This window comes from Aegilops tauschii, chromosome 3, assembly GCF_002575655.3.
Source record: "Aegilops tauschii subsp. strangulata cultivar AL8/78 chromosome 3, Aet v6.0, whole genome shotgun sequence".
Classification (NCBI taxonomy): domain Eukaryota; kingdom Viridiplantae; phylum Streptophyta; class Magnoliopsida; order Poales; family Poaceae; genus Aegilops; species Aegilops tauschii.
Window position 1 is genome coordinate 143,696,050 of NC_053037.3, and position 19,890 is coordinate 143,715,939.

At 41.3% G+C, this 19,890-nt stretch overlaps 1 long non-coding RNA gene across 1 annotated transcript; it reads right to left on the reverse strand.

Annotated features, from left to right (window-relative positions):
- Positions 1-9,389: 9,389 nt before the first annotated feature.
- Positions 9,390-11,836, reverse strand: LOC109770641 (uncharacterized). The gene is made up of 3 exons (XR_002234655.4): positions 11,785-11,836; positions 10,042-10,134; positions 9,390-9,600 (listed from the first exon to the last, which is right to left on the reverse strand). It is a non-coding gene; the product is annotated as an uncharacterized lncRNA (long non-coding RNA).
- Positions 11,837-19,890: the final 8,054 nt, after the last annotated feature.

The window sequence follows — 19,890 nt, forward strand, 5'->3', positions numbered from 1 at the left end:
GTGCCCCCCACCCTCGTGGACAGGGTGTGGCCCCCCTGGTCTTCATCTTTTGGATTTTTTATTATTTCCAAATAGACGTTCTGTGGAGTTTTAGGTCATTCAGAGAACTTTTGTTTCTGCACATAAATAACACCATGGAAAGTCTGCTGAAAACAGCGTCAGTCCGGGTTAGTTCCATTCAAATCATGCAAGTTAGAGTCCAAAACAAGGGCAAAAGTGTTTGGAAAAGTAGATACGACGGAGACGTATCAACTCCCCCAAGCTTAAACCTTTGCTTGTCCTCAAGCAATTCAGTTAATAAACTGAAAGTGATAAAGAAAAACTTTTACAAACTCTGTTTGCTCTTGTTGTTGTAAATATGTAAAGCCAGCATTCAAGTTTTCAGCAAAGATTATGACTAAGCACATTTGCAATAACTCTTAGGTCTCATGTTTACTCATATCAATAGCATAATCAACTAGCGAGTCATAATAATAAATCTCGGATGACAACACTTTCTCAAAACAATCATGATATGATATAACAAGATGGTATCTCGCTAGCCCTTTCTGAGACCGCAAAACATAAATGCAGAGCACCTTTAAAGATCAAGGACTGACTAGACATTGTAATTCATGGTAAAAGAGATCCAGTCATACCCAATATAAATTAATAGTAATGAATGCAAATGACAGCTGCGCTCTCCAGCTAGTGCTTTTTAATAAGAGGGTGATGACTCAACATAAAAGTAAATAGATAGGCCCTTCGCAGAGGGAAGCAGGGATTTGTAGAGGTGCCAGAGCTCAATTTTGAAATAGAGATAAATAATATTTTGAGTGGCATACTTTTATTGTCAACATAACAACTAAGAGATGGCGATATCTTCCATGCTACACACATTATAGGCGGTTCCCAAACAGAATGGTAAAGTTTATACTCCCCCTCCACCAACAAGCATCAATCCATGACTTGCTCAAAACAACGAGTGTCTCCAACTAGCAACAGTCCCATGGGGTTTTGTTTGCAATTATTTTGATTTAGTTTGCATAAAGCATGGGACTGGGCATCCCGGAGACCAGCCATTTTCTCATGAATGAGGAGCGGAGTCCACTCCTCTTGAGAATAACCCACCTAGCATGGAAGATACGTACAGCCCTAGTTGATATATGAGCTATTCGAGCATACAAAACAGAATGTTTATTTGAAGGTTTAGAGTTTGGCACATACAAATTTACTTGGAACGGCAGGTAGATACCGCATATAGGAAGGTATGGTGCACTCATAAAGAATAACTTTGAGGTTTAAGGGATTGGATGCACAAGCAGTATTCCCGCTTAGTACAAGTGAAGGCTAGCAAAAGACTGGGAAGCGACCAACTAGAGAGCGACAACAGTCATGAACATGCATTAAAATTAATAGACATTGGATGCAAGCATGAGTAGGATATAATCCACCATGAACATAAATATAGTGAAGGCTATGTTGATTTGTTTCAACTACATGTGTGAACATGTGCCAAGTCGAGTCACTTAAATCATTCAAAGGAGGATACCACCCCACTATACCACATCACAGCCATTTTGATAGCATGTTGGCACGCAAGGTAAACCATTATAACTCATAGCTAATCAAGCATGGCACGAGCAACTATTGTCACGACCGGTTTTTCAATAAAATAATTATTGAGAGACCAGTCCCTTTTATGGACCAGTAAGGAAGAATTCCTTCTCACTGGTAGACAATATCTTGGTCACAGAAGAAAAATACCAGGAGTACCGAATATAATACAAGGTTGAGCGGAGACTGCCCAACAATTTATTACATGCACGCCGATAGAACAAGACGGCGAATAGGGTGGCATAACTACTAACTCACGATAATAACGGAGGCGGAAATATCACCGTGAAGCGAGTGATATGACTCCTGAAGACTACAGCTCTTCGAGCGTCGGAGAGGGGCTCGAGGAGACTTATTACGGGTGGTGGAAGCGTATATAATACAAGTGACCAATATCCGGGATCGCGCAGGACTGACTGGGACTCCTCTAGGCGTCGGACGCGCTATCAAACTCTTCATCCAAGAGATCGCCTTCGTCAACATCTGGCCAAATCAACAAGCCAGGTGAGTACTATGAAAGTACTCGCAAGACAGTTCGGACATAAGATATAACAAATGTAAACATGAAGCATATGAACAAATTAACCAGTGCGTTCAGGCATAGAGGTAATAAATACTGGGTGCCAAACGAGGGTCTGAATGACTCCTCGAGAGGAAACCGCAAGAATAGTAATACTGGTGCCAAACGAGGGTCTGAATGACTCCTCGAGAGGAAACTGCAAGAATAATAATACTGGTACCAAACGAGGGTCTGAATGACTCCTCGAGAGGAAGCTGCAAGAATAATAATACTGGTACCAAACGAGGGTATGAATGACTCCTCGAGAGGAAACTGCAAGAATAATAATACTGGTGCCAAACGAGGGTCTGAATGACTCCTTGAGAGGAAACTGCAAGAATAATAATGCCGCAGTCGGGCGTCGGGGCGACACCACATAAAGGGCTTATAACAGAAAATAAAGGCAATGCGTGCCACAGTCGGACGTCTGAGCGACATCACATAAAGGGCTTATATTTAAAGTAGGAAACAAAAACACGCCACAGTCGGACGTCTGAGCGACATCACATAAAGGGCTTATATTGTAGCTCAATAATTCAGTAGCTCGGGATTTATAAATTATTACAAGTACGAGACAAATATAAGGTTAGTCCATCCACAGTAATAATAATTAAACTGGGTTTACCACTTGAGCTTGTTCACCGGGGACAAGTTTTCTACGCGCATAGATAGGGATATACTGACTTCACTACTTGATCATGGATACGATGACTTGGAAGGAATTTACTCTGCAGAGTTTGTACTTAACCACAGCCAACGGATTTCAGTAGTCACAGGGACTAGTTCCGTTTACGGTGTTTTGGAAGAAACACGTCTAACCAGTACACACCCTTTCAATCTTCCGAAGCCAGGGATCACCCTCGGCAACGTTCAAGAAAAACTTTATATGGTATGAAATTGTATGGCACTCTCATATGCCCAAATCATCCTGGCATGCCAAATTTCAGCTCAAGTGGCTTCACCATTTGAGTGCGTCATATTGATTTCTATTCTGGACCAATTTAGGCAGTTGTGAAGCAACTATATCAAATATTGGTCCAAATCCCACCATAATTTCCAGGACCGTAGTCCTTCCATAGTCAAACACCCCAGACAACTCTGTTTGACCCAATCATCTCCCTGTTGATCAGCAGTACTCGTCCAAATTTGATACAACAACCTTGTCGAGCTTGCTCCCCTCTGCTCCCTACGCTTCTATGTGATCCATCACCTCCCTTGGCCTCTACTACGCAGGGACTTGTCGCTACACATCTCACGACAGCCCTTGGCCTCTTCTCCTTGCCAGCCCGCGCGGTGACCACCGCCCTAGCACGCCATGGACGCGAGCTGAGGGACGTTTTGCTCGGGCCCCTCCTTGGTTCGTCGTACTCGCGCGCCTCATCGTGTCCAACAGCTAGCACGCGTCGTCGCCATCCCCCTGGACATCTCTCCCCCTCCCGAAGCCTCCTCGCTAGCGCTCGTCGCCATTCGCCCACGGACGCATAGTGCCGACAAGGCATTAATGGCGCTGTGGCTTCTTCCTCCCTTGTCCTCGAGCTCGGTCTCATCTCCGTGACCCTCGTCCACTTCCCCCTCGTCGCCGTTCGAGCTTGGCCGCGAGCACACGCGTCCGTGGCGCCTCGCCTCTCCCCTGCTTCTGTCAGGAGGAAGGAGGAGACCAGCGGGAGGAGAGAGAGAGCGCTGCGGGACCCACCTGTAAGCGAGCCAGGAGCCGGCCCCGCGTTGACCCCGCCCACGCTGACGTGGATAAGTGGAAGCGCATTCGCGAGAATGCGTTTTCCCTTTCCGAAGGCGTATTTCCTTGCGGCTAAGGCGAGGAATGCGCTTTCCCCTCTAAAAAGCATATTTTTATCAAAATCGTTTCTGCCTTATCCACTCGGGGGTCTGTTTGTAGAAATATTTTTACATATTGGTCCCTGGACTTCAACTCTTCACAACTTTGTATCCACAACTCCAAATAAGCCCCCTCCGAGAGAGTACCCTTTCCGGCGATTCTTTCCGCGATCGTTCCACACTTCTCCCCGGAGCCTTTTTCATCCCCAGGCAAGCCACAACCACCATTTGCATGATAGCCATGCAGAAGCATTGGGTTCCAACTTGAATCTTTATGCTTATGGATTGGTGTTTACCGTCATGCTATGTTTTCTTGCACTCTGTTACTATGCAGTTCATGCTAGTATTACTTTCTTATGGACCATGTTTGGTAGTAGTACATGTTGGTGATGGTCTTCGGTGCATGACTATCATCTGTTTCGAGTATCGCCGTTATGCATGTTTCTTTGCATCCAGTTGGTTAAATGCTTGCATGGTAGTTTATCCTTATGTTATTGCATGATATTTATTGTTGATGTTAGTGGTCATGTTATGCTATGAGTACTGTTCTAGTGGTGATATTCATGCTCGTCAGTATGCCATGCTCATCTGGATAAATGATTAAATGTTGTTGTTATGCTCGTGGATTATGATGCACCCCCATGCTTACGTTAGATATCATGTTCATGCATTGTAGTTGCATCATGTTATTTTATCATGGCTTAGCACATTGCATTCAAGTTTAACCGGATTAAATTGAACTTGAACAACTGTTGGCTGAGTCATGGTGCCACCATATCGATCTGACCAGTGCAACCACGCTTACCCTATGGGGGGTGTCCTAACTGGGGTATATTGTCATGCCTCTCACCGGTGCCTCCCGCGAGGGAAGCTTATGCGCGGGCGCTACCTTGGCCAGGTAGGACGGCATAAGCCTTGTGTGCCCGTTGTTGAGTATGGATCCTTGTCCCCATTTGGGACCGTTTTGCCACGACGGTGGCCGTTGCTGCCTTTGGTAGGCACGGGGCCACCCAGGACTTAGCCCAAAGGGGAGTTGGTCGGAGTGGCCGGGGGGTGGCATGGCAGTAGGACGGTTTTGTCGGAACGCTTTGGTCCACCCGAATGGGAGTGCGAGGCCAGGGTTCCGTGGTGTGGGTACAGTGTGCTAACCTCTGTAGAGTGTGTGTGCTAAATCAATCGATAGCTGCGCCCGCGGATAAGGGCCCAGTTCGTGTCGGTCACACTGTGGGTCAACAGTAATAATAATTTGATTAATAACAACCCTGGTTCGATGATGAAATAAGTTGGTTGATATTTATGTGATCAAGAGAGGATCATTGTGGTATTAGGAATACTAACTTGTTGGATATTTGGGATGTTATGCGAGAGTCAAGGGTAAAGGTCAAGCTCCTTGTGGTCATAAATGATTACTATGATGTTGTTAATACCAAACTTTATTGGATCCTGAGATGATCGTGTGATGCCCATGTTGGTAAGTGATGCAGGTGATGGTTACGATGTAACCCGAGCAGAGTAAGTTGGTGCATGATAGTTTCATCATGTTGCATGCTAGTATTATCATATTCATATATTTATGCCATGCTCGTATTGTTCTAGCTGTATCATCTTGCCCATGCTATGGTTGATCTGATAATATCATGTTAGTCCTTGTTAACTTGTAATTTCCATGCTATTGTTTGTCTTGATTGCTTTGGTTGCTGTGAGCTTGCAAGTACATTCAATGTACTGACCTGGCGTGTCATGCCAGTTTGCAGGTCATGCCGGATATGATTGCTTGTTTGCCGTGGATTCCTTGTTTGCGAGCTAGGATAAGCATTCCAGCCAGAGTCTCTGCGGAGTGGAGTTCACCACCGTCGTCGCTTTTCCGCCGCGAGTAGTCATTCCGCTGCGTCATGTTGTTCTGCTGCTTGCATGGAGCAACCGTGGCAGGCGTAGTTTTGCCATGCCGATGTAACCCCCTTTGTACCCATATAGATTGTAATGAAGATCTGGTTTGTTCTATGCTAAGCAGTGCCGTATTCCAGAAGACTTCTCGATCTCTGGGCTGGAATACGGGGCGTTCCGGTTTCTCTGAGCCGGGGTGCCATAGTAGTAGACATCAAGGGAAATACTTATCTCTACTTTGCTGCATCACCCTTTCCTCTTCAAGAGAAAAACCAATGCAAGCTCAAGAAGTAGCATCTCCCAACAAGCGCTTTTCTTTAAAGCGTTTTAGCTAGGCGTTGATATTTTTAATGATGCTCACATGAAAGACAAGAATTGAAGCTTAAAGAGAGCATCATATAGCATGTAAAAACACATCTAAGTCTAACATACTTCCTATGCATAGGAATCTTATAGGCAAACAAATTATCAAGGCAAGCAAAAACTAGCATATGCAAAAGAACAAGAAAGAAACATAACGAGAGGTAATTTAGTAGCATGAAGATTTCCACAACCATATTTTCCTCTCTCATAATAATTACATGTAGGATCATAATCAAATTCAACAATATAGCTATCACATAAAATATTCTCTTCATGATCCACATGCATGCAAAGTTTACACTCTTCCAAAATAGTGGGATTATCATAAAATAAAGTCATGACCTGTCCAAACCCACTTTATCAAAAAATTCATAATATTGATCATACTCCAAAGTGGTGGGATCATTATTACCTAAAGTTGACACTCTTCCAAAACCACTTTCAATATTATTGCAAACATATTCATCATGAGGCTTAAATAAAATTTCAAGATCATAAGAAGAATCACCCCAATCATGATCATTGCAATAAGTAGTGGACATAGCAAAACTAGCATCCCCAAGCTTAGGGTTTTGCATATTATTATCACAATTGACATCAATAGAATATATAGTAAAACCATTGCAACCATGCTTTTTATTCAAGGAACTACCGTGAATCACTTCATAAATTTCTTCATCACAATTTTTAGATTCATGAAATTTCAAGCAAAACTTCATAATGATAATCTAGTGCACAAAACTCACGAGCAATTGGTTCATCATAATTGGATCTCTTAAAAAGATTAGCAAGTGGATGCGGATCCATAAACTTAGATTTTTAGCAAGAAAAGATGCAAGCAAATAGAGGGCACATAGCAACACAAACAAAGATAGCAAATGAGCAAAAAGGAAAACAAAAAAGACGAACGTAAGAAGGGCGAATAAAAAGGCAAATATTTTCGAAAAACGTTTTAGAAGTGGGGGAGAGGAAAACGAGAGGCAAATGGTGAATAATGTAATGCAAGATATGAGAGTTTTATGATGGATACTTGGTAGGCTTGATGTAGATCTCCTCGGCAACGTTACCAAAAATTGGTAAGTTGACAGGAGACTATTCTTGACTTGGCATAGATCTCCCCGGGAACGGCGCCAGAAATTCTTCCTGCTACTTCTTGAGCTTGTGTTGGTTTTTCCCTTGAAGAGGAAAGGGTGATGCAGCACAGTAGAGATAATTATTTCCCTAAGTTAAGAACCAAGGTATCAATCCAGTAGGATAAGAACGCACAAATAACCAATACCTACACAAACAATCAACCACTTGCACCCAACACGATAAAGGGGTTGTCAATCCCTTCACGGTCACTTGCAAAGGTGAGATCTGGTAGAGATAGATAAAACTAAATAAAAGATAAAGTAAATATTTTTGGGTTTTTTGGTTTATAGATCTGAAAATAAAAGATTGCAAAATAGTAGATCAGAAACTAATATGATGGAAAATAGACCCGGGGGCCATAGGTTCCACTAGAGGCTTCTCTCATGAAGGAAAATAATACGGTGGGTGAAAAAATTACTGTCGAGCAATTGATAGAAAAGCGCAAAGTTATGACTATATCCAAGGAAATGATTATGTAATATAGGCATCACGTCCATGTCAAGTAGACCGACTCCTGCCTACATCTACTACTATTACCCCACACATCGACCGCTATCCAGCATGCATCTAGAGTATTAAGTTCATAAAGAACGGAGTAACTCTTTAAGTAAGATGACATGATGTAGAGGAATAAACTCATGCAATATGATGAAAACCCGATCTTTTTATCCTCGATGGCAACAATTCAATATGTGTCTCGCTACCCCTACTTTGTCACTGGGTGAAATCACGCAAGATTGAACCCAAAGCTAAGCACCTCTCCCATTGCAAGAAAAACCAATCTAGTTGGCCAAACCAAACCTATAATTCGAAGAGAAATACAAAGATATCACATCATGCATATAAGAATTCACAGAAGATTCAAATAATATTCGTAGAGAAGCTTATCATAAATCCACAATTCATCGGATCTCGACAAACACACCGCAAAAGAAGATTACATCGGATAGATCTCCAAGAACATCGAGGAGAGCATGGTACTGATAATCAAAGAGAGAGAAGAAGCCATCTAGATACTAGCTATATGGACCTGTAGGTCTGTGGTAAACTACTCACGCTTCATCAGAAGGGTAATAGAGTTGATGTATATGCCCTCCGTGATCGAATCCCCCTCCGGCAGGACGCCGGAAAAGGCCCCAAGATGGGATCTCACGGGAATAGAAGGTTGCCGCGGTGGAAAAGTGTTTTCGTGGGTGCCTCTGGTGGTTCTGGAATATATGTGAATATATAGGAGGATGAGCTAGGTCAAGAAGTCACCGAGGGGCCCCCAAGGTAGGGGCGCGCCCTCCACCCTTGGCGCCACCTCGTGGCTCTTCTAACTTGCACTCCAAGTCCCCTGGGTGTCTTCTGGTCCAAGAAAAATCATCGTGAAGTTTTATTCCGTTTGAACTCCGTCTAGTATTCCTTTTTTGCGAAGCTCAAAAACAAGGAAAAAACAGAAACTGGCACTGGGCTCTAGGGTAATAAGTTAGTCCCAAATATAATATAAGATAGCATATTAATGCATATAAAACATCCAAAATAGATAATATAATAGCATGGGACAATAAAAAATTATAGATACGTTCGAGACGTATCACGCACCGCCTCCTTGCTCTATAAATACCCCAACACTACAGGAATCAGCTATTTTGCCGACTGCCACGGCGGACGGCAAAGGCATGAACGGCGGACGGCAAAGGCCTTTGCCGTCAGCCGCGGACGGCAAAAGGCTCCGGCAAAGTAAGGTTCGGAAAAGAGCTACTTTGCCGTCTGCTTCCGGGCGGCTGACGGCAAAGGGCCTTTGCCGTCTGCAGCGGACGGCAAAGAGCCTGCAGTCTTTGCCGTCTGCCAGCAGACGGCAAAGACTGCAGGCTCTTTGCCATCTGCTGGCATATGGCAAAGAGACCAAATAGGCATTAATTCTGTTTCTTCTTATACCCATTCATTTTCACAGAAAATCAAACACACATATATATACATAGTAACAAGTTTCATCCATACATAGTACCAATATAGCATATCCAACACATGTTACCAATAGTAGCAAGTTTCATCCATACATATACATAGTTTCATCAATATTACACAGTTTCATCCATAGTTAGCAAGTTTCACAAAGTCAAAACAAAAACTAAAGACAAGCATTCCATATCTGAAATTAGAAGAAATGACCTAAAACTAAATATCTATTTTCCTAAAAACTATCTTATTACTAAGATCTTCTCTGGATCTTCTTCTTTTCTTCCAACCTGTATAACAAAAACACTAAGAGTCAACACCAGAAAGTACTAAATTTTGAGAGATATCCTGATCCTGCAACAGTACATTAAGAGCAAATTTTGTCGCTAAATAAGCATTGCAATTATCACAGTACAACAAGCAAACAAACACAAGAGTCATGTCCATAAAGCAAATAGATATACAGGCAAGCATAGGTGCAGAGAAGCACATATAGAGTTAGTAATAAACTTGGATAGATGGTTCAATACAAGCACATTGTAACAGTACCCATAATAACTTAGATAACTTAACTACTTCTAAGTACTCAGAAGTAAAGCTGATTGTCCCTATTTTCAGTAAGTGATCATGCAAGAAGACAATTCTTTTATGGGTCTCAGTACCACTAGAAGGTCTCAGGACACAAGTTGCTCTTGCAGAAAAGATAAACAAACACATGCCACATATATTACCAATTTCATGGAAACAATAATGTTGGTATCTTTTCATATGCAGAGCCCTTTCTTTCTCCTCTTGGCTTAAGCCATAAAATCCACATGAGGCACCTGCAAGTCACTCCACTGTTGTTATGTTGTACAGTTCAACAAACACAATGACATAAGCACATCTTTTTCAAACAGGAAAATAGAGGGCTGAATTGTGGAGAGCAAAAGGGCGGCCTTGAAACTGATTCAACTAAAGGGTAGAGTTAGTATTATCAAGGCCAAAACCAAAAACAATCCCAGTTCTAACAGATGACATACACAACGTACAGACAAAAAAGGGCCATCTAAAATGTCTACTTGTTCTAGTGGCCAACACGTGGTAACAGGCAAAAACATCCACAAAGTCTCTCCTAAACCTCATAGCATTCATTGACAGTTGTCTTGTCAGGTGTGTTCTACTTGTTCATAAAGCATGAATGTCAAGAGCAACATGGATAATGCTGGCATGGAGAACAGAGTCATATAACATTTCCAGTATCCAAATTTACTGTATTTAAAGCTAAGCTGAACATCTTGTAGGAACAAAAAAGAAAAAAAATAGCTGAGTCTGAATCTGATAATAACAAAAATATATCAGCTGGGCAAAATATGGATGCTCAAGGCACGTGTAGATACAAACTATGGCCAAACTATTTTAAGAGGACTTAAGAGGGCAAATCTTCAAGCACTATACGTATCTAACTCTGCACTAGTTTCCATTATAAACAAATAAAACAGAGTAAAGGGCGGGAAAAGGTTTATTTTTACATCTTGTCAGGCGGAGGCATTTACTACGTAATATCCTGAACTTGGTGACATGTACTGGAAACAAGGAATTCATCATCAAATTGTGATATATATTAAATTGAGAAAAGATCAGGAGCCTACTTGTATGTGCATCAATTATATAAGCGGATGAAGTACAAGGATGTCAGCTACTTCTAGTTACGCATATAAAAAATAGTATCATCGATTGTATAAGCAGCTTGGCATTTACCCAGTAACAATCAAGCATGAGTTGTACCAGATTTTGATTTTACCAATAACCGAGAATACATAGTCGGCTTCCCATTTTCCTTCCAAGTAGTCTTTTTCTTCCAAAGGGACTTGTCTTTCATAACAAAACGTACAAAAATAAAACACGTATATTTATTTGCTGATAACAAGTGGGATCAAACTAAGCATTCCATGGCAACAAGCAGCACCCTCATCTTGGTACAATAGCATGAAAATTCACGTGGCATAATTTTCGTCAACTTGATTGTGTGGAAATAAATACGATGGCTATTTTCACCACATAACAAATAGAAAGTTTGCACATATTATATAACAGAGAAGCAGTGTAATAGCAAGCCTAGTTAACAAACAATCAACTCTTTCCCAATCGATTTAGTGAGATGAATGAATTACTTTCCATCCATAAACAACAAAAATCAAAGGAACCAACAGGAGCATCTCATGGACATTTACTTATTAAACTAGTAGTTGCTTAACTAAGTAGCAGCTCTCACAAATTCTACACTGCTAGTGCTCACACGGTGAGAGAAGAGAAACAAAATAGCCAGTGATGCTAGTCTATCGATGGCTGTAACCTGCGAGTATCAGGAAACAAAGTGGCCACGTTTTTTGCATCAGGTTCAGTCCAAGAAAATTTGAGAGCCCCTAGAGAATTATCCAAGAGCACGGCGGCAGTCATTTGGAAAGAAAAGAAAATAGAGCGAGAGGGTCGACCTTCTTGTTCTATGGGAAATCATGGTGGGCAGGGCAGATGACCTCGTTGTCGACCTCGTCCAGCTCGTGGGGCTTGAGCGTGGGGTCCTGGTCGTCGCCGTGCATGGATCTGGAGAGGGGGAGAGCTCCTGCTGATCTAAATCAAAGCAAAAATAAGTCTATTGGAATGGGGGACAGAAGGAAGGAGCAAAGGAGAGAGGAATCGATGGGGAGAAGTAGGGAGGGACCCTGTGCGGTGCGTCGTCGTCGCCCGCGAGCTCGAGCTCAGGCCTCCCGCAGGTCACGGTGGCGCGCGCCGAGCCGGGAGAGCCGGGTGTGTGGATGGGTGGAGGGCGGGGGGGTGGCGGCGTTGGGTACCCTTCCGGCTGGAGGAGACGAGGCGCGGTGGCGCGCCGGCCGGAGGAGAGCAGAGGCGCGGTTGCGAAGCTCGGCCCGGAGCTGGTCGGGGTCGGTGAGGACGGCGGCGGCGTGGGAGTGGACGGTGCCGTGGGCGCGGAGGAGGAGCGGCGACCCCAGCGCATCGGCGAGGCGGAGGAGGGCGCCGGCAGGCGGATGTGGGGGCGGAGTAGGGTTTGGTGGGGGGATGCGCTTCTTTCGGCCCATCGGGGGAAAATGAGATCCACTGGTCAGATCCGAAGATAGCCCCCCTCTTTGCCGTCCGCTGGCACTTCTTTACCATCCGCTGGCAGATGGCAAAGATTCTTTGCCATCTGCCAGCAGACGACAAAGAAATAACAGATGACAAAGACCTTCTTTGCCGTCTGCTAACTCTTTTGCCGTCTGTTGTTTGGTAGCTGATGGCAAAGACCTTCTTTGCCGTCTGCAAGCAGACGGCAAAGAACTGGCAGACGGCAAAATCCCTGCTTCCAGTAGTGCAACATTCCAAAGACCCTAGGGGAGTCGACGAAACACAATTCCAGCTGCCGCAAGTTCGAGAACCACCAGATCCAATCTTGACACCATCATGGAGGGGTTCATCATCCTCATTGGTGCCTCTCCGATGATGCGTGAGTAGTTCACTGTAGACCTCCCTATCCGTAGGCAGTAGCTAGATGGCTTCTTCTCTGTTTTTGATTCTCAATACAATGGTCTCTTGGTGATCTATTTGATGTAACTCTTTTTTGTAGTGTGTTTGTTGGGATCTAATGAACTTTGAGTTTATGATCAGATCTATATATCCATGAAAGTTATTTGAGTTTCTTTGATCTCTTATATGCATGATTACTTATAGCCTCGTATTTCTTCTTCGAATCTTTGGTTTTGTTAGGCCGACTAGATCATTTTTTCTTGCCATGGGAAGAGGTGCTTTGTGATGGGTTCGATCGTATGGTATTCTTTCCTAGTGACATAAGGGACAACAAGACACGTATGTATCGTTGCTATTAAGGATAACAAGATGGGGTCTATTCCTACATGAATAGATCTTGTCTACATCATGTCATCGTTCTTATTGCATTACTTCATTTCTCCATGAACTTAATACACTAGATGCATGCTAGATAGCGGTCGATGTGTGGAGTAATAGTAGTAGATGCAGGCAGAGTCGGTCTACTAATCTTGGACGTGATGCCTATGTAATGATCATTGCCTGCATATCCTCATAATTATTCGATGTTCTATCAATTGCCCAATAGTAATTTGTTTACCCACTACATGCTATTTTCTCGAGAGAAGCCACTAGTGAAATCTACAGCCCCCGGGTCTATTTTCTCATCATATATTTTTAGATCTATATTGCTATTTGCCTTTCTATTTATTTGCATCTTTTATTTTCATATCTATATTACCAAAAACCCAAAAATACCCTGCTGAATTTTATTTGCCGTTATTTTATTTGCATCTACCAATCTATCTCTTTACCATCTTTTACCCGACAGGGATTGACAACCCCATCTTACGCGTCTGGTTGCAAGTATTTGTTCTTTGTGTGCATGTACCGTTTACTATGTTGCTTGGTTCTCCTACTGGTTCGATAACCTTGGTTTCATAACTGAGGGAAATACCTACCGTAGCTATGTTGCATCATCCCTTCCTCTTCGGGAAAAACTGACACAGACACAAGCCATCAGGGGTGCTCCCTGGGGGCTAGGGCGCGCCCGCAGGCTTGTGGCCACCTAGTGGATCCCCTCTGCTATTTTATTCGCCCAATATTTTTTATATATTCCAAAATAATTCTCCATAAATTTTTAGGGCTTTTGGAGTTGTGCAAAATAGGTCTCTCAAATTTGCTCCTTTCCAGTCCAGAATTCCAACTGCCGGCATTCTCCCTCTTCATGTAAATCTCGTAAAATAACAGACAAAAGGCATAAATTGTACCTTAATGTGAAAATAACAGTCCATAATGCAATAAATATTGATATAAAAACATGATGCAAAATGGACGTATCAACTCCCCCAAGCTTAGACCTCGCTTGTCCTCAAGCGAAAGCCGAGATCGATAATCATGTCCACATTTTTAGAGATAGAGGTGTCGATAAAATAAAATACGGACATGAGGGCATCATGATCATCTTTAGAACAACAATGTACATTGTTATATAACTTCTCATGCTAAAGTGACAATTCGTTCCCAAGGTAAAGTATGAACTAAAAACTTTATTGAAAACCAACAAACTATGATCTCGGTCATTGAAGCAATTGCAATTTATCATAAAAAGAGTCAATATACGAGCTTGTCTAGCAAGTCCATATACTCAATCATCTTTTCGTCTTCCACAATTGCTAACACTCACGAGATACTTATGAGATCAAAGCTTCAATCGGACACAGAGAAAGATAGGGGCTTATAACTTTGCCTCCCAACCTTTTACCTCAAGGGTAATGTCAGCAATAATAACTCATGATCACCTACATCCGAGTAGATATATGTGTCTAGATCTTTCCCCAACACATGAAGCTTGCCAAAAGAAAAAGGCGAAATATAGGAAATAGTGAAGATCACCATGGCTCTTGCATAAAGGTAAGTACTAAAAAGTAAAAGATAGGCCCTTCGCAGAGGGAAGTAGAGGTTGTCATGCACTTTTTGGTTGGATGCACAAAATCTTAATGCAACGGAACGCCACTTTATATTGCCACTTGTGATAGAAAACCTTATTATGCAGTCCGTCACTTTTAGTTCTTCCCCATCACAAGTTCGTATAAAGTTCATTTTCCCCGCATTAATAGATCATACATATTTAAAGAGCAATTTTTATTGCTTGCACCGATGACAACTTACTTGAAGGATCTTACCCAATCCATACGTGGGTATAGTGGACTCTCATGGCAAAACTGTGTTGATGGTGTTTGGATGCAGAAGTAGTATCTCTACTTGGTGCGGAAGTTTTGGCTAGTATGAGGTGGAAGCAAGCGTCACCTGTTAGAGGATCCATGCCAATATAACTTCTATTCGAAAATAAGCAAACATAACTCATTATGTTGTCTTCCTTGTCCAACATCAACTTCTTAGCATATAATATTTTAATGAGTGCTTACAATCATAAAAGATGTCCAAGATTGTATATTTATATGTGAACCTCTCTTTCTTTATTACTTCCTTTTAATTGCGACAATGACCAACACTATGTTTGTCAACCCACAACAAGTTTCAATTCTCATACTTCTTATATGTGAAGTCATCACTCTCCATAAGATTATTATATACTCTTTTATTCAATTTTTTCCTTTCCAAGATCAAAACGGGAAAGCAAAGCCCTTACTCAAAAATACTCTTTATTACATAACTCTCACACCCGATTACACAGAGGGACCTCAAAGCAAAACCCAAAAACTAGATCATACTAAAACTCTTATTCTACTAGATCAAGATATAACCAAAAGGATTGAACTAAGAAAAAAGATAAAAGTAAAGATATGATGGTGATACGATACCGGGGCACCTACCCCAAGCTTGGCACAAGCCAAGGGGAGTGCCCATACCCGTGTACTCAACTCTCCTTCTTCGGAGGTGATGGTGTGATATTCTTGGCGATGATGCCTTTCAAGATGCGATTCTCCTCCTCAAGCCTATTGATTTGCTGCTTGAGATCCATTATTTCGTTGCGGAGTTTGCCTATGACAGTTAGGGCACTGTCCTCCCATGGATGCATATTGGCTGCAGGGGAGAAAGCAACACGCTTTTTCAAGTTATTATAAGAGAGAAATTTAGCATTGGGAGGTATGACCGAATCCGGTATTGCTGAGCTCTGGAGTTCCTCGAGCATGGCTCCTGGTTGAGGGCGAGAGGTGACTTCTTGATCCTCCTCCATGGCATCCACTCTTTTCAGGTCGGCCTCCATCTCTTCCTCTGTTGACCACCCAAAGTGATCAGCTTTGCCGTATGCTCTTGGGTCTGGTCTCAAGTGGGAGACATGACTCTCCCCGACCGACTCTTGCAAAGACATCTTGCTCTAAATTTGCTGCAGAAATAGCTAGAAACAAGAACAGAGGATATTGCCATGGTACAATAGTCAAAACCTTCGGGAGATTATATAATGATTTTTTCCTAACTGTAAGAAGTATTCTGCCAGAAAACGGAGTCCGGAGGGCACACGAGGTGGCCACAAGCCTCGAAGGCGCACCCAGGGGGTAGGGCACGCCGCCACGGCTTGTTGCCTCCTCGTGCACTATTCGGGCTACTTTTTATTTTTCTAATTTTTTAAATATTCCAAAACGGAGTAAAATTGCCTTTAGAAGACTTTTGGAGTCGGTTTACTTACCGTATCACATACCTATTCCTTTTTAGGTTTCTGGCGTGTTCCGGTAGGTTTTCTTTATGTACTCCTCCGGTGTTATGGTATTAGCAATATTGGTTTCAACATTTATGGGAGCACCTGAGATATAATGTTTGATTTTTTGCTCGTATACCACCTTTGGGTTATTGACCTCAACATTGTTGATTTTGATGGCACCGGAACGATAAACTTCCTTGATAATGTAAGGCCCTTCCCATTTAGAGAGAAGTTTTCCTGCAAAAAGTCTTAAATGAGAGTTTTATAGCAAGACATGGTCACCTACATTGAATTCCCGCTTTTGTATCCTTTTGCCATGCCATCTTTTAACCTTTTCTTTAAAAAACTTGGAATTCTCATAGGCATGGGTTCTCCATTCATCAAGTGAATTAATGTCAAATAACCTCTTTCCACCGGAAAGTTTGAAATCATAGATGATCTCTTTAATTGCCCAATAAGCTTTATGTTCTAGTTCAAGAGGTGAGTGACATGCTTTTCCATATACCATTTTATACGGAGACATACCCATAGGGTTTTTATAAGCAGTTCTGTAAGCCCATAATGCATCATAAAGTTTCTTAGACCAATTCTTCCTGGATCTATTAACAACCTTTTGCAAGATCAATTTTATTTCTCTATTACTTAATTTCACTTGACCAATAGATTGAGGATGATAAGGACATGAAATTCTATGGTTAACATCATAGTTAGCAAGCAATTTATGGAAACCACCTTGAATAAAGTGTGAACCACCATCACTCATCAAATATCTAGGGAGTCCAAACCTCGGGAAAATAACTTCTTTAAGCATTTTAATGGAGGTGTTATGATCAGCACTATTAGTTGGAATAGCTTGTACCCACTTAGTAACATAATCAACAACAACCAAAATATGTGTATACACATTGGAGGAAGGGAAAGGCCCCATATAATCAAATCCTCAAACATCAAATGGTTCAATAAAAAGTGAACAATTCATAGGCATTTCCTGACGTCTACTAATATTACCAATTCTTTGACATTCATCACAAGACAAGACAAACTTACGAGCATCCTTGAAAAGAGTAGGCCAGTAAAAACCAGATTGTAATACCTTGTGTGCAGTTCTATCACCAGCATGGTGTCCTCCATAGGCCTCAGAGTGACACTTGCGTAGGATCTGTTCCTGTTCATGCTTAGGTATACAACGTCTAATAACACCATCTACTCCTTCTTTATAAAGATGCGGATCATCCCATAAGTAATGTCTTAAATCATAGAAAAACTTTTTCTTTTGTTGGTATGTGAAACTAGGTGGTATAAATTTAGAAAAAATATAATTAGCATAGTCTGCATATCATCAATAGGTAGTGGGTCATCAAGAATATTTTCTAGCCTAGACAAGTTGTCTGCTATGGGGTTCTCAGCTCCCTTTCTGTCAATAATATGTAAATCAATTCTTGTAGTAGGAGAACCCACCTAATGAGTCTAGGTTTAGCATCTTTCTTTTCCATAAGATATTTAATAGCAGAATGATCAGTGTGAACAGTTACTTTAGAATCAACAATATAAAATTTGAACTTGTCACAAGCAAATACAACTGCTAAAAATTCCTTTTCAGTAGTAGCATAGTTTCTTTGGGCACTGTCTAGAGTTTTACTAGCATAATGGATAACATTTAATTTCTTATCAACTCTTTGTCCTAGAACAACACCAGTAGCATAATCACTAGCATCACACATAATTTCAAAGGGTAGGTTCCAATCAGGTGGTTGAACAATAGGTGCACAGATTAAGGCTTTCTTAAGGATTTCAAATACTTCTACGCAATCATCATCAAAGACAAATGGAACATCTTTTTGCAAAAGATTGGTGAGAGGCCTAGAAATTTTAGAGAAGTCTTTAATAAATCTCCTATAGAAACCATCATGACCAAGGAAACTTCTCATACCTTTGATATCTTTAGGACACGATATTTTTTCAATAGCACCAACTTTAGCTTTATCATCTTCAATACCTCTTTCGGAGATTTTATGCCCCAAGACAATACCTTCATTAACCATAAAGTGGCACTTCTCCCAATTCAAGACAAGATTGGTTTCTTCAAATTTGCAAAACTTGATCAACGTTGCTTAAGCAACAATCAAAAGAAGTTTCGTAAACGGAAAAATCATCCATGAAAACCTCAACAATCTTTTCACAAAAGTCAGAGAATATAGCAGTCATACATCTTTGAAAGGTAGTAGGTGCATTGCATAAACCAAAAGGCATACATCTTTAAGCAAAGGTACCAAAAGGGCAAGTAAAAGTAGTTTTTTCTTCATCCTCTTGTGAAAAAGTCTTTTGAGAAAAACCAGAGTATCCATCTAGAAAAGTGTGCGTGTTTTGATAGTCTTTCTAGCATTTGATCAATGAAAGGTAAAGGATAATGATCTTTCCTAGTAGATTTGTTTAATTTTATGAAATCAATTACCATTCTATAACCAGTGACAATTATTTGTGGGATAAGTTCATTTTTATCATTAGGAACAACGGTAATACCTCCCTTCTTAGGGATGCAATGAACAAGACTCACCCATCTACTGTCAGTAATAGGATAGATTATACTTGCTTCTAGCAGCTTTAGTATTTCATTCCTTACCACTTCTTTCATCTTTGGATTCAACCATCACCGGTGATCAACAACTGGTTTAGCATCAGGCTCCATATTAGTTTTATGCCGACATAGAGTGGGGCTAATGCCCTTAAGATCATCAAGAGTATATCCATTAGCAGCATGGTGCTTCCTCAGTGTTTTTTTCAATAATTTCTTTTCTTCATGCTCTGAAAGGTTAGCACTAGTAATAACAGGATATATCTTCTTTTCATCAAATAAGCATGTTTCAAAGTATCATGTAATTGTTTAAGTTCAAACATGGGATCAATATTGGGTTGTAGAGGATCTCCAAGAGTCTCAACAAGCAAGTTGTGTTTCAAAACAGGCATTTGTTTAAAGAATATTTCTTTTCTTTCATTCATGAACGTACCATTTTCATGGTCTAGAAAATATTGTTCTAATGGATAAGTAGGAGGCACGGCAATGGAAGCAAGACCAATAATTCAATATTTACTAGGTAATTCTTTATAATGAGGTTGTCTACGAAATTTAGAGAAATTAAACTCATGAGACACATCCCCGAAGCTAACACTGACAGTTTCTTTCTCACAATCTATTTTAGCATTAACAGTGTTCAAGAAGGGTCTACCAAATATAATGGGACAAAAATCATATTGTGGGGAACCAAGAACTAGAAAATAAGTAGGGTATTTTATTTTCCCACACAAGACTTCAACATCTCTAACAATCCCAATTGATGAAATAGTATCTCTATTAGCAAGTTTAATAGTAACATCAATATCTTCTATTTCAGCAGGTGCA